This window comes from Cyprinus carpio, chromosome A16, assembly GCF_018340385.1.
Source record: "Cyprinus carpio isolate SPL01 chromosome A16, ASM1834038v1, whole genome shotgun sequence".
Lineage (NCBI taxonomy): Eukaryota > Metazoa > Chordata > Actinopteri > Cypriniformes > Cyprinidae > Cyprinus > Cyprinus carpio.
Window position 1 is genome coordinate 10,300,987 of NC_056587.1, and position 9,321 is coordinate 10,310,307.

General features: G+C 35.7%; 2 non-coding genes across 2 annotated transcripts; both read left to right on the forward strand.

Moving 5' to 3' along the window:
• The first annotated feature begins 1,121 nt into the window (after positions 1-1,121).
• On the forward strand, positions 1,122-1,194 carry trnat-ugu. The gene has a single exon. It is a non-coding gene; the product is annotated as a tRNA-Thr (tRNA).
• A 4,182-nt stretch (positions 1,195-5,376) lies between these two features.
• On the forward strand, positions 5,377-5,449 carry trnat-agu. Its single transcript has one exon. It is a non-coding gene; the product is annotated as a tRNA-Thr (tRNA).
• The last annotated feature ends 3,872 nt before the right edge of the window (positions 5,450-9,321 follow it).

Genomic DNA, 9,321 nt, shown 5'->3' on the forward strand with positions numbered 1-9,321 from the left:
GGCAGACCGACATCAACACAATAAAATCAGAGAATTTATTTTATTGGCCTATGGTGTGAGCTCAGGGGGCTTTTAAGATAAAGAAAATTATTAACTAATTAAATAAATTATTCCTTTTCGAGTGTGAGGACCTTATTTCTATTTAGTATAATACTGGCCTATAATACTGTAATATACTGGTACACTAAAGCCATCAGCAGTCAGCTCTCAGCTCCACACACACAGGAACTCAAACCAAACCACAGCACTACTAGACCTGTTAGTTAGGTTTAGGGTTAGGTTTAGGTTGATCTGTACCTGCAAAGTTTACTTGTATAGTCAGCTGAATGCCTCTTGAGGGACCCATCAAAATAACGTTTGGAACAGATATTAAGCAGTCTACTAATACATATAATGATTGGGTAGGTGACATAGTTTACAAAGTAATGGCAAAATGACAGTGACAAAGTTACTTATAGAGTTAGTATACAGGTCTACAGTACAGAATATGTCTTACAATCTCCAGAAAAACCCAAAACGATCATTCTGTGATCCACACACACCGACAACTACCCTCACAGAGAGAGTCTTTCCCATTGTTTTAAAGTCATGATGTAAATTCCTCTCTGAGGATGTTACCAGCTAAAGTGGGATTTAACAACAGAAAAACTGTGTAACACATGATCATTTACATGATAACGAACAAAAATATATATTAAACAATCAAATATATAAGCTAGAAAATAACACAATAATCATAGGAAAATGTCCGAAGGTGTTTCAGAAAATAGGATGATAAATATATACTGATAATTCTATTTTGACCACTCTTTATTTCTGATCATTTGTCTGTGATTTATGTGGGCTAGAAAGTAAATGCAGAAATATGATCATGTCTGAATAAAACAGTTGATTGATATCCATGTTTTTCTTAAATGTTAAAATAGGCAGAATATGTGCAAGGATCTATGTGACAACACATTAAAAGGCTCCTACCAACTACTACGAGCCACACTTAGCTTTGATATCTGTTAAGACATCTCAGACTGCCTGCCAACTCCTTTAGGTGTGTCTTTGTTATGCTAACTCAAAGTGAGCTCTCTTATGGTCACTTACATGAGTGACTGGGGTCACCAGGTGAGGGCTCCATAGCTCAGTGGTTAGAGCACTGGTCTTGTAAACCAGGGGTCGCGAGTTCGATCGTCGCTGGGGCCTAAATGATAAAATCTGACCTGTGTTGAAGATGACATACTGTGATCTTATGGATGAACATAAACCTTCAAGAAGAAGGAAAGCTGGGAATTGCAGATATTAGGCTCATGTTGGGAAAAACAATAATCCTTGAGGAGACCAACATCAGCACAGTAATATTAGAAACTTTACCAGCAACACTGTGAGCTGCACCAACCAGGGGCTTTCAAGAGAAAGAAATAATAATTAAAGAATTATCATTTACCTGTCGACTGTACAATGCAGGTTTTTTTTCATAATGTACCATTGGTAATACCTTGAGATGCCGGTAGATGGGAGTAAAATAAAATGTGTGTATCAGCATCAGAATTAGCTTTATTCGCCAGGTGTACGCAAAACACACAAGGAATTTTGAGTGTGGTTTTTTAAGGTGCTCACGAAGGAAGTACAACCTCTGCTGGGCCTTTTGGGTTAAAAAAAATCACAATGGAGTCAATGTGAATGTCCACTTCAGGTCCTGAGAGAAGGTTGTGCGCAGGAATCTGAATGACTCAACTGCAGCCACAGTGCTGTCTATGATGGTGAGGAGGGGGAGAGCAGGGGGGTTTCTCCTGGAAGTCCATGATCATCTCCACAGTTTTGAGACAGAGGGGTCACCCAGACAGCCAGCCTTAGAGGTGCAGTCATCTGTGTAGAGGGAGAAGAGCAATGGGGAGAGAACACAGCCCTGTGGAGCTCCGGTGCGGATGGTGCTGATGGTGCGGGTGTTGGATGTGATTTTTCCTTGCCTCACTAGCTGCTGCCTGTCTGTCAGGAAGTAACAAAAACATTTGGTCAGCTTGCAAAAACAATAAAATGTGAGATGTTTATTTTCTCTTGTAGGAAAAAAATGAAGAAGAGAAAGTCAAACAAAAATCAAGATCATTGGGTTTATTCAAAAGCTGAGAATGGCTTCTGTGAAAATAGTATATGTAGAAGATATTAATTGTCCAGTGTGCTTTGAAATCTTTAAGACTCCTGTTCTTCTGTCATGTAGTCACATTATCTGTAAAGACTGTCTTCAACAGTTCTGGAAAAACAGGGATACTCAGGACTGTCCCATCTGCAGGAGAAGATACTCAAGAGACGAACCTCTGTGTAATCTGGTGTTAAAGAATTTATGCGAGTCAATCACAGCAGAAAGTGCTTCAGGGTCTGAGGAGGTCTGCAGTCTCCACAATGAGAAACTCAAACTCTTCTGCTTGGATGATAAACAGCCTGTGTGTATTGTGTGCAGAGATCAGAAAAACATGCCAGTCACAGATTCAGCCCAATCGATGAGGTTTGTTCCATCTTACAAAGTATGACATATTTCTCTCGTTTCCTAGAAATAATAAAAAACATAATTGGTTACAGTTGGGTTATATATTTGTTTCTCTCAGAAACTGCACTTTCACAGATTTTCACTTTGCTAAATTCAAGGAGCAGCTTTTTTTATGTTTAAACTCAGGCTGAGCTCACAGAGCAGCAGATTAAAGAGGAGTTTACGAAGCTCATCAGTTTCTGCAAGATGAAGAAGAAGCTTCAATCACTGCACTGAGGAAGGAGGAAGAGCAGAAGAGTCAGATGATGAAGGAGAAGCTTGGAGGAGATGAACAGACAGATCTCAGATCTATCAGGACACAATAAAGAGACATAGAGGAGAAGATGAAACACTAGTAGCCATGTCATTTCTAACGTGATGTGAGAACTGTTTTTTCTTGTATTCAAAACAATTAAACTTACCAGCACAGTCCAAAAGCCGTCACCCTGTTTTTAGGAATCTCATTTAACACAATTATTTATGCAAATATGAATTGTTTGATGATATACTAAAATTGTTTTGTTTATTTTCCAGAACTTAAAAGTCATCATGTGGGAAAGGTAAGTGAGCTGTCGTGTCACTTGTGTCATTGATTGTGAACTCAAACTCACTGCAGTTCTGACTAGTGAATGTTATTCCAGAGCCCACAGTTAACAACAAGATCCACAGATGCTTTCTGGAGCTTTGATTAATGTGTCAGATCATCTGAGAAACCTGACTTTCAGAGTCTGCAAGAAGATGCAGCAACTTGTTCAAAACTGTGGGTGAAAACAGTAATCACTGAAACAATGATCTCACATCTTAAAAAAATAATGACATAAAAGAACCATTTTGGGCTCTTCAAAGAACCTTCGAGTGAACAGTTCATAAAATAACTTTTTATTTTTTGTGTAAAGAACATTTTAATAATCTAGAAAATCTTGTTTTTTTTTCCACTGTAGAGAACCTTCTGTGCAATGGAAATTTTCCATAGATATCAAAAGTTCTTCATGGAAACATTGATGCCAATAAATAATTTTTATGAGTGTGTTAACCATAAAATCAATCCAAAGGAAGGGAACAGCTTTCTTTTACAGTAAAGTCTGGTGCATGTGGTTTGAAGATGGTAAATATTTCTCACAAGCCCCAGAGAAACCCAATAGCACCTTTCCAGTTAAAGAAAAGCTTCAGAGGGTGAGAGTGGAGCTGGACTGGGACAGAGGAAAACTCTCATTCTGTGATCCTGTAAATAACACACATCTACACACAATAACAACCACCTTCACAGAGAGAGTCTTTCCGTTGTTTTATAGTTTTGATGGATCTGTCCCTCTGAAGATATTACCTGCTAAAATACTGTGAAAATGCTACAGTAAAAACCTGTTAAATGGTTTACGGTAAATTCCCCTACTATATACGGTGAAAAACTGTATTGGACTTTACATGTAATTTTAAAGTAAATGACTGTGATTTTAACGGTAAAAAAAAATGTGAAAATGCTACAGTACAAACCTGTTAAATGGTTAACCGTAAACTGACTTTCCCAGAATTCTCTGCGTTGCATTTCAAATTTAGTTCGAATTTGATGTTTTTTCTTCGAAATAACAATGTTTCTTCTTAATTTTTTCTTATCTGTTATGTTTATTTAGGGTTGTATGTTACATATAATGTTGTTAAATGAATGTTTATTGCATATTTCAGTTTAATGAGTCTCACCATGATGGTGTTTAGTGCTTGTGTGAATGACACTGTGCACCTTCTATGTAACTTATCATTTAAAAGCTGCTTGTGATGGGCTTTGTTTCATCACGTGACTTTCTCATCACCACCTGCTTTTGGTGGTTACAAGTGTATTACAAAAATATAAAACATATTTCAGTATTTCAATAAGTTGGTATATTAATATTATATCAGCTAAATTACGAAATTAAACTGTACATATAAAAGTAAAACCGTTAAACCTAAAACGGTGCTACCGTATTTTTTACGGTATAATTCTGGCAACCACAGCTGCCAGTTTTTTACCGTATATTTTACGGATTATATTTTTTACAGTGTGGTTGTTACAACAGAAAAACTGTGTTACACGTGACAGACTTTTACATGCTAACAAAGGGAGGCTACACATATATTAACTGAACAAAATAAATGTATTAAAGAAAGAATCAAATATATAAATGTAAAACACTATAATCAGAGGAAAATGTATGACAGTGTGTCAGAAACATGATGTTAAATGTTTACTGAATATAATCTTTCCATGGTTCATTCTTTATTTCTGTTTGTGATTGATGTGTGCTAGAAAGAAAATGCAGAATTACAGTTACACAAAAATGTTTTATTAATCTTTCAAATTAAATGTTTAATCTGTAACAATGTTTTTTTTTTTTCCCTCAGTACTAACCAAAATGTAGAATGTGTTTTATGAATCTGATTCTTCTGCACATTCTTTCTGACTGTAATACTGAGTGACTTTTGATGATTCCCTTTCAGAACCGTGTATGTATGTAAATAAAAACATCACTTTTTAAACAGATTAAGTCAGTTGGGATACAAGAAATGGTCAGTCTGTTGTTTGGACTGAGTTTGATCATCTCAAACTAAAACAGCTTAAAACAGAGTGCTGATTGATATTCATGTTTTCTTACATGTAAGAATATGCATGTGCAGGGATTCTGTATTACAACAATTAAAGGCCCGCATCAACTACTAGAGCCACTTTTTCCCCCAGAGCTTCACACCCCAAAGATTTGACTTTATCCTCAATCCATTGAAGGACGTCAAGACATCTCAGGCTGCCTGCCAACTCCTTTAGGTGTGTCTTTGTCATGCCAACTCATAATGAGATCTTTATGACACTTACATGAGTGACAGCCATCAGGTGAGGCTCCATAGCTCAGTGGTTAGAGCACTGGTCTAGTAAACCAGGGGTCGCGAGTTCAATTCTCACTGGGGCCTGATTGCAAACTTTTTGAAAAGGTTTGCAATCTGGCAAAGTGACAGTGACAAAAGTGACCTATTCTGAAAATGACCCTGGATTAGGTCTAATGAGGACTAAATACCACATGACATAATGTGATCATTTGTATAAACATGAACCTTCACAGAAGAAGGAAAACTGGGACGATCAGGTCCTCATCCTCCATACAGGCTCTTGTTGGCATGAGAAATACAGTCATTCTTGAAGAGACCAAACAGCAGGCAGACCAACATCAATACAATAAAATCAGAGAATTTATTTATTGGCAATGTTGTGAGCTGCTCCAACCAGGGGCTTTTAAGATAAAGAAATTATTAACAAATTAAATAAATTATTCCTTTCGGGTGTGAGACCTATTTCTATTTAGTATATACTGTCCTATATACTGTAATATACTGTACACTAAAGCCATCAGCAGTCAGTTCTCAGCTCCACACACAAACACAGGAACAAAAACCAACCACAGCACTACTAGACTGTTAGGTTAGGTTTAGCGTTAGGTTTAGTTGATATGTACCTGCAAAGTTACTTATAGTCAGCTGAATGCCTCTTGAGGGACCATCAAAATAATGTTTGAACAGATATTAAGCAGTCTACTAATTCATAATAATGATTGGTAGGTGACATAGTTACAAAGTAATGGCAAAGTGACAGTGACAAAGTTACTTATAGTTAGTATAAGGTCTACAGTACAGTATAGTCTTACAATCTCCAGAAAAACCCAAAAACGATCATTCTGTGATCCACACACACCGACAACTACCCTCACAGAGAGAGTCTTTCCATTGTTTTAAAGTCATGATGTAAATTCCTCTCTGAGGATGTTACCAGCTAAAGTGGATGTAACAACAGAAAAACTGTATAACACATGATCATTTACATGATAACGAACAAAAAAATATATTAAAGAATCAAATATATAAGATACAAAATAACACTATAATCATAGGAAAGTGTCTGATGGTTTTTCAGAAATAGGATGATAAATATTTACTGATAATTCTATTCTGATCCACTCTTTATTTCTGATCATTTGTCTGTGATTTATGTGGCCTAGAAAGTAAATGCAGAAATAAGATCATGTCCGAATTAAACAGTTGATTTTATATTCATATTTTCTTACATGTTAAAATAGGCATAATATGTGCAAGGATTCTATGTTACAACAGTTAAAAGACCTCACCAACTACTAGAGCCACCCTTAGCTTTGATATCTGTTAAGACATCTCATCATCTCATATTCCTTTATCTAGAGGGTGTGAAACCTAATTTCTAATTTCTAATTCTAATTTCTATAATTTACCTGTGCTGTACAATGCAGGTTTATTTTCCCAATGTACACTGTAATACCTTGAGATACCAGTAGATGGCAGCAAAATAAAATGTATGTATGAGCTATCAGGAGCTACAGCGTGCATTGTATTGTTTTTGGTTCACATACAGATACAAATGACTGATGTCAAATATCATGTCAAATATACAGCATAAGAATGAAGGTTGTTCATTTGAAACAGTTTATCTAAAGTCTATAGGAGTAAAGGGGTCATTTCACTTTATTTTGAGGCAACAAGTTTCAAATTCACAATGGAAGCAGCCGTATGCATCCACAAGCAGATAAAGCTTACAAAGATAAACTGTATGACAGAACATCAGAGAAGGTACATGATGTGAGATGCTGAACTGTTTAGTACAGTTCAATCTGTGTGGTCCTATAAAGTGGATTTCTAACCAAACACTATCTTTATTCACCAGATGCCCTCATGAGAGAAACAAAAATGCCAGTCATTTTGATCTGTAAAATCTTTTCTTTAAAGCTTGTGGATCTATCATTGTCTCTATTATAATACAAACATGTAATTGATGCTCTTATTTCAATTATATCAAGACTTTTACATTTCACATTATAGGGCAGATTTCTTACCCAATCATATTTGTGTTTGGACATGGACATCAGAGACACATCACATATATCATAGTACAGAAGGATCATCTAAAAAGTTTGTTCTGGAGAAAGGAGTCACTTACAAACAAATGAAGTCATTTGGGCCCCTATACTAGAATGTGACCAGTCTGTCGTTTAGTCTGATCTAGTTAGACTAAAAAAGTTTATTGAGTGTGATTTGATTTTCTTGTTTTCTCACATGTAAGAATATGCTTATATCTGCAGGGGATTATGAGTTATTATGTAGTCGCTACAGTTTTTGTTGTGGTCTTTTGTTGTAAGCTCATATTTACAAAACATGATAGAATACGTTAATTAGGTAAAGAGATACATGAAATGAAGGGGAAATAAAAGAGCTATTAGGCTACATAGTAATGAATATAATAAAATAACAGTAAAAATATACAAATATTAAATAAAGAAACGATTAGTGAATGAATGTAAAATTGGATGGGTAAAATGTTTTCTTGTAGCCCTATATTATTTTGTTTTTACATATTCATTTAACATTTACTGATAAAAAAAGCTTTGAATCCTGTCTACATCGAGCACAATATAGGCTATTCTATATATAGTGATATAATATAGGCCAACATTGATCTCAATAAAGAATTTTTAAGAGTGTGTTACAGACAAAGTGTCTACACGGAGTCGTCACTAAGACCGGGGTAGTTTAGGAGAAGTGGGCCCCCTTCTCTCCAGGCCCAATGAGTAGACTATACTATAGTACCATAGAGACCATTAGTAACCCTGTTGTTTGTATCGCTCATCAGCTCCTGTGACTCTGGACCTGAATACTGCAAATACACGTCTGATTCTGTCTGATGAACTGACCAGTCTGAGACATAGCAAGACACAGCAACCGGTTCCTAATACTCCAGTGAGGTTTCATCCATATGATGTGGAGGTTGGAGTCAATTTATATTGGATTATCAAACACACTTCTGGGATGTGGAGGTTGGAGTCAGTTCATATTGGATTATCAAAGTAACCACAGAATCAATTCAAAGGAAGGGAACAGATTTCTTTTACACTAATGTCTGGTGCATGTGGTTTGAAGATGGTAAATATTCTTACAAGCCCCAGAGAAACCCATTAGCACCTTTCCAGTTAAAGAAAAAGCTTCAGAGGGTGAGAGTGGAGCTGGACTGGGACAGAGGAAAACTCTCATTCTGTGATCCTGTAAATAACACACATCTACACACAATAAACAACCACCTTCACAGAGAGAGTCTTTCTGTTGTTTTATAGTTTTGATGGATCTATCCCTCTGAAGATATTACCCAGCTAAAGTGGTTGTAACAACAAAAAAAAAAAAAAAACTGGTTACACATGACAGACTTTTACATGCTAACAAAGGGAGGCTACACATATATTAACTGAACAAAAAAAACTTAATAAAGAAAGAATCAAATGTAAATGTAAATGTAAAACACTATAATCAGAGGAAAATGTCTGACAGTGTGTCAGAAATATGATGTTAAATGTTTACTGAATATAATCTGTCCATGGTTCACTCTTTATTTCTGTTTGTGATTGATGTGTGCTAGAAAGAAAATGCAGAAATAAGTTAAACAAAAACTATGTTTTAAACATGTTTTATTAATCTTTCAATTAAAATTTGAAGGTTCAGAAACCTTTGCAGGTGTTTTAAGTTTATTAGCTGATTGGCATGTCACCCATATTCTAATTTGTTGAGATAGCAGTGAATTGGTGTTTTTTTTTTTTTTTTGTTAATGTGAGCCAAAACCATCACAATTTAAAGAACCAAAGACTTAAACTACTATTCTGTGTGCACTGAATTTATTTAATACACCAGTTTCACAATTTGAGTTGAATTACTGAACTTTTCACAACATTGAGAAGCACCTGTAACTTTACCCAGCTTTACTGTGAAAAGAGTCCATT